Raw genomic sequence first — 7,274 nt, forward strand, 5'->3', positions numbered from 1 at the left:
TATATATTTGTTCATATCATTATAACGTATATGAAAGGCTATTTTATCATATCCATTACAAATGTCCTTATAAATGTACTTCACAACTTTAATGTCTGAGCAAATTTCTACATTCATATGATAATTGAATTTACAGAGTAAAATTGAATTATAAGAAACAACCCATGTATTATCAGGAAAGTGTCCTCTAATTTAAAATTGAACTATAAGGAACAACCCATGTTTAATCAAGCAAGTTTCCTTTAGTTTTATTATTTTTTCATGTATTTCATCATCTGTATATTTGATGTGAATTTTTTCCTTTAGTTGTTTCCTTTGTAAAATCTCTTGGATACTTATACTTACTATAACCCTTTTTCTTCATACAAGAATTTCTTGGATTAAAACTACCACATGAACCATGCATTATGTGTTGTGTAACAGGGGAGTACAGATAGGGTTTTGATTTATCATCAGGCAACTTAGCACACACAAATCAATCATAAGGTTTGGGAGTTAGTAATTTCTAATTCTCATCAAGTATAATAAGAAAATAAGCATGTGGAAGTCCTCTTTTATGAAATTCCACAATAAACATAAATGTTGTAACTTTTTCAAATATATGTCTTTTCAGAATATCATTTTTAAATTCTTCTAACTTTGCTCTAAACAATCAACTAATCAGATCAGGTCTATTTTGTGCTTCATCAGTTGGAAAAATATTTTCTTCTATTTTAGGATAAGAAGGATTACATGTCATAGTCAAAAATATATATAATTTTCCAAAACATTGTACTAATGCAATAGAATCCATATATCACCTTCGCATATCCCTTGGGCCTCCTGTAAATCTTAGAGGAAGTATCCGCTATTTTTTTATTTTTGATGCTTCTATTTATCCACTTCGTACAATATCTAAGATTTCTTCTAATATATTTACTATAAATAAATTTTGATTAAAAGAAGCGAAATGTAATCTTTGACTTTTAATTTTTATCCATTCATCAACTATGTATTGCTGGAATAATCTCCCTAAATGTAAGATTATATTTACATCATCTCTTATTTGTAGTCTGTAACAATAATATTCACGACAACAAACAATATCTCTTTTTCATTTTTCTTTTTGTATTACTTCAGCTTCCATATTAAGAAGGCCATCCATCGAAGACCTATTCATTACATTTGGTAATTGTTCTAGCTCACAGTATATTTGTGTAGATGTGCTAGAAATGTGCTTAATTTTTTTAATACCGCAATGCCAATCATTTTAACGTATGAAAATAATAAAGGATATTGTAATGGATCATAACAACCATAATAATAATTTACCAACTGACTTTAATCACTTTTTGTATATTCAGATATGTGGCATAGAAATAGAATTATTAATATCTTGTTCAACCCATATGTCTGCAACTTCAGTTACAGTCAGTAAGTTATACATTTCTTGATCTAAACTAGAATCACACTTAAGTTCTACATAAAAATTAGATAGTTGTTGAACATCAATCAAAGATTTTAAAAACATTTGAGTATAAATTATTTTTTTAACATGTCCAGCAAATTTTTAACGATACATTTATTTAGTTTATTTGAACATGTCATTCTATTTCTTACATCATTTTTAGTATCAAGGAAATATAATTGCAAATTTTTTCTTTTTTACTTGCAGGAATCACGTTATTAATGAAATGGTACATTTTTCCGTGAACTCGAAAAGAATAAATTTCTTTATTGCTTTTTTCTAAGTCTGTCATAAGATACCCCAAGAGACATAATGAAAATATGTTATTGTATGTTCTAATATAAGTTCGAAGTTATTTTGAATCCTCCGCATTTTCTAGATAAAGTTTTTTAAATTCTATTGAAATTTCATGAGAAGTTAATTAAATAGAACCATTGCTCCAACAAAATGCTGATGACTCAAATTCAAATCTATTTTCTATACAGAATTAATAATTTGGAACAACATTTAAATTAACATAACTCATTTTTAATGACATAATAATTGAGCAGGTAGGTTCTATTAAACCATGCCCTGCAATTTGGAAATCCAAAATATGGACATACTAATTTTAGTATATAATATTATTATTAATAATATCATTAAATAAATTTTGTGTAATAATTTCAAATGACCCTATTTATATCTACCTACTTCTGATGGAAGTGTTGATTCTTTTTTAAGAAGATATTTTTATTCATAAAAAATATTAATAGAATTGGAAGACAATGTAGAAGACTAATCATTGTTCGTTGAACTTTAAGAAAATCGTTGCCTTTTCAACTCATCTCTTCTTGCTCGTCGATGTGACAAAATGGCCTCTATTTTCTCAAGTAGCATCAGTTTATATAATTCACGTCTTTTTGTATTTTTATCGGCATTTGTTTTTTGAAAGTTTGATCAATTTTAGAATCTCTACTACATGACATTTTTTTCGCCCCAAAAATTTTTGTGAATTCTTCAAAAAAACATAGGAATAAAGTATATTACACATCAACACCAAGTAATAATTATATTTATTCAAGGCATGTAACTTTTAAAAAATATAAGAGACACTCATTAACAGAGAAAAATAAGCATTTCGTGTTTTATATTACTAGAAAAACATGAAAAATATTTATAATTAAATAAAGATATTAAATAAGTTGTACATACCACACAGTCAAATATAGACACAGACATATAGATAGCTATTACCGAAGAGATGAAACTACAAAGTATACAGTTCAAAATGTATTATATTAAATTAATTTTAAAATAAATATGAAAAATATTATAAAGAAAATCTTGACAGATCTTAAAGTTTGGTATCATTGTAATATTTTAAAAGATGAGAAGATCTAATCTGGGTATCATTGAAATAATTTTTTCTAAAAAAATGCTAACTTAGCTAAAAAATAAACATAGTTCAAAAGCCTCAGATCAAGGAGGAAAGAAGTAGCATATTAATCTCAAGCCCGACGAATGCGAAAAAACTTAGGCAACCACTGCGAACGATTTGAGAAACAAGTCTTTGGACCTATCATCATAGGCATTACAAAAATATTGAAAAAGGACAAAAAATCAGAGCAATTTCCATCAAAACAATAAAAATTATGCCATTTAATAATGATGAGCATAACACAAACACTGCGATGATGACAAAGAGATAAATGAATTCAGTTATCAAGTACTTATTCATCCCTGAAACAAACTCTTTAATTGCTTAAGGGGCTGATTTATCTTATACCATACAAAGGATTAAAATTGACAGTTTCAAAAGCAAAGCACACAACACAGAAATTTTTTTTATAAAAGCACATAATGAAATTAAATTAAAAAATATATATTTTCTACCAAAAAATGCATATTTTTTTAAAAAAAAAATCAGAGAAATTTTGTTGAAGGAATAAATAAATATCCATAAAAAAATATTGAGAAATTAATGTGAAAGAAAAAGCAGGAAACCGAAATAGAGAAGGTAGAGAAACTTACATACAGATACGAGAGAAGTGAGAAATGATGAGAGGAGATAATTGAGTAATATGAAGAGACTTCGCCTATTTATTTTAGTCATCAATTCTATAAAGGCGTTGTTGTTAATTTATTAATTTTTAATTATAGAAACATCATCAATTCTTGAAATGTCATTTAATATGCATGTGGGGGAAATAATAGACATATGGATAGATATTTGTGCGGTAGAGAAATAATTCCTTGGTCCTATTTTATGTGTCGTCATTTGATCAAACACGAAATTTAAGAAATAAATAATGACTTCATAAGATGTACAAAATTTTTCCTTTTACAGTCACTTTAATGTTTACTTTTTAATTTATTTTCTTATTAAGTAAGACCCAATAAGAATAAAATGAAACTAATGTCATTAAATAGTTACAAAATAAGGAAATTTGACAGTCTTATTGGGTCGAATTAAAAAGAAAATGATCGACACATAAATTGAAATGGAGGAAATATAAACCTTGACAGATTTTTTTTTGACAATTATTACATACAATGAAGTACATATAAAAATATCATGTAATGTGCATGTGGTTCAATCATATAGACACATGAATAAATATTCATATGTGGTAGAAAAATAGAAATATGAAAAGATATTTTTATACAATTATAATATAATAGATATCAAATACCAAAAATACCCTTGATCAATAAAATAGATAAGAAATACCAAAACTACTCAATTCTAGAAATTTCAATACCAAAATGGTAGAGTTATTAATTTATTAATTTATAATTCTAGAAAAATTATTAATTCTTGAAATGTCATTTAATATGCATGTGGTAAAAACAATAGACACATGGATTGATATTTGTATGGTTAAGAAATTATTCCTCCATTTTATTTTATGTGTCGCCGTTTGATCAAACAGGAAATTTGACAAATAAATAATTAATTCATAAGATTTACAAAATTATCCCTTTTAAAGTCACTTTAATACAACAACAAACCCAGTATATTCCCACACAGTGAGGTCTGGGGAGGGTAAAATGTACACGTCCATACCGCTACCCTTGAAGAAGTGGAGAGGTTATTTCTGATAGACCCCCAGCTTAAGATAAATAAATAAATAAATTTAAAAAAATAATAAATAAATAAAAATTCGTATTGAAACGTGAAGCAGGATGGGTGGCTTAACAGAAGTAAAGAATCAAAAATAGTTAAATAATACTCAGAGCAATACAGGATAGGGGAACTAAGAGCCACAAGCTATAAAAAATAAGAAAAACAAAATCTGGAATAGGGTACCCACCTAGTAGTAACCTACACTCACAGACCAAAGCCACCTACCATACCTAGTCTCCCCTGACTAGTGGCTTCTACCTATCGACACAATCCTATGATTACTACCCCGGCTAAATAGGGACTTTCCTAATTACTTGCTACAACCCATGTACTCACCGTAGACTTCTACCCTTATCCGCGACCTCCACACCTTCCTAGCTAGGGTCATGTCCTCGGTAAGCTAAAGCTGCTCCATGTCATGTCTAATCACTCCCTTCAGTATTTCTTTGGCCTCTCTCTACTCCTCCTAAAGCCATCCAAGGCTAGCCTCTCACCCCTGCGTACTGGGGAATCCTCACCACTCCTCATCACATGCCCAAACCATCTCAATCTTCCTTCCCGCATCTTATCCCCCACCGAAGCCACTCCCACCTTCTCACAAAAAATCTGATTCCTAAATCTATCCCCTTTTGTAAGCCCACACATCTAGTGCAACATTTTCATTTCCACCACCTTTAATTTTTAAATATGGAAATTCTTGACAAGCCAACACTCCGATTCATACAACATGGCTGGACGGACTGCCACTCTATAGAATTTGCCTTTAAGCCTAAGGGACACCTTTCTACCATACAATACTCTAGAGGTGAGCCTCCACTTCATCCAACCATCTCTAATACGATTAGCAAAATCCTCATCAATCTTACCATTCCCTTGAATCATAGACCCAAGATACTTAAAACTATCCTTCCTTCTTACATACAACTTGTGAATCCAACCTCACCACCACTTCGTCTTTCTGCCTTAAGCCACTAAACTTACACTCCAAATACTCCATCTTGGACCTATTCAACCTGAACCCTTTAGATTCTAGGGTTTGCCTCCATACCTCCAATATTTCATTCACCCCCCACCCCCACATCTCATCAATCAGCACTACATCACTTTAATATTTACTTTTAATTTTTTCTTATTAAATGAGATCCAATAAGAATAAAATAAAAATAATTTCATTAAATATTTACAAAATAAGAACATTTGACATTATATTTTTGATAAATTAAAAGAAAATGATTGACACATAAATTAAAATGGAGTAAATGTAATCCTTTGACAAGTTTTTTTAACAATTATCACATACAATGAAATACATATAAAAATATCATGTAATGTGCATGTGGTTCAAGCTTAGACACATGAATATATGTTTATTTGTGGTAGAGAATAGAAATTGGAAAAATATTTTTGTACAATTACTATAAAATACATATGAAATACCAAAAATATACTTGATCAACGACATAGATATGAAATATCAAAATTACCCTTGGTCGTCCCTTTTCTGATTTTTCTATATAGTAGAAAAGTAGAAATATTTTACTAAAGGTATGGTTGCAAAAGTCCCTATTTCTAAGTTCTTAGGGACGACCAAGAAATTCTCCACCTACTTGTCACGGACTTAGATTGCCATGCCATCACATACTTCTCTACTAAACTTCATTGAATTATATGACACCAGTTATGCTAGTTTGACTTTTTTTTAGATTTTTTTAAAATTTTTAGGGTCCTAAACACTTTTGTTGGGGTTTTGTAACAACTTTGGTCTTTTTCAATCATTTGTACATCCTCGGGTAATTTATTAAAATATAATTTTCTTATTTCTTTACTTTCTTCTATATTATATGCTCCTTTATAATAATATTCTTTAAATGCGCAAGTATATTCATCTATATGACACATATTACATATTACTAATTTTAACATTAAATTTTTATTTGTATCTTTTTCTTCATTTTGTTCTTCTTCTATTGTTGTCATACTACCAAATTCATCTTTTATAGCTGTTTCATATTTTTTTAATAATTCTATAGGTGTTAGTTTAGTTGTTGTTGATGATGTTCCTTCTGTAGGTTTATTAGTTCTTAATACCTTCTTGCTATTTTCAGTTAAATTTGAGAACCATAATTTCACTGTTCCTATTAGTGTTCTTTCTATATATTCTGGTGCATCTATTATGTTTATATTATTATCTAATAATTGTTTTGTCATATATCCTATTCATAATTGTATTGTTTTTTCTGTATCTATTACACAGTCTAAGTCTAAAAAATTATAATTTTTATTAACTATTTGTTTTGGTGATCATTTGTCATATTCATTCTTTAGATTATATCTTTTAAACTTATTCTTATAATATGTAGGTTTTCTTATTTCTGATGTTCTAGGTATTATATTTTCATCTTGTTTTTTATCAAGAGTATTTATTTCTGTGTTGATATTCTCTAAGTTTTCTTCATTATTTACTTCTTGTTTTTCATTGATTTCTAAATTTTTTGTATTTGTTAATATTTCTGTATATGTTCACTATGTTCTGAATCATAATTATCTCTCTCTTCAACATCTATATTATTTATTTCTAATTCCTTGTTTCTTATTTCTTTATTGTTTATTTCTAATTTTTCTTTAAATTGATTTATCTCGCTTAGTAATTTTTCTTCTTTATCTTTTTCTTCCTTTTCTTTTTGTCTTTCTTCATACAAATCTTTTAACATTTATAGT

At 28.3% G+C, this 7,274-nt stretch overlaps 1 non-coding gene across 1 annotated transcript; it reads right to left on the reverse strand.

Annotated features, from left to right (window-relative positions):
* Positions 1-3,077: 3,077 nt before the first annotated feature.
* On the reverse strand, positions 3,078-3,178 carry LOC124898357. The gene has a single exon (XR_007055327.1). It is a non-coding gene; the product is annotated as a small nucleolar RNA snoR99 (small nucleolar RNA).
* Positions 3,179-7,274: the final 4,096 nt, after the last annotated feature.

This window comes from Capsicum annuum, chromosome 4, assembly GCF_002878395.1.
Source record: "Capsicum annuum cultivar UCD-10X-F1 chromosome 4, UCD10Xv1.1, whole genome shotgun sequence".
Classification (NCBI taxonomy): domain Eukaryota; kingdom Viridiplantae; phylum Streptophyta; class Magnoliopsida; order Solanales; family Solanaceae; genus Capsicum; species Capsicum annuum.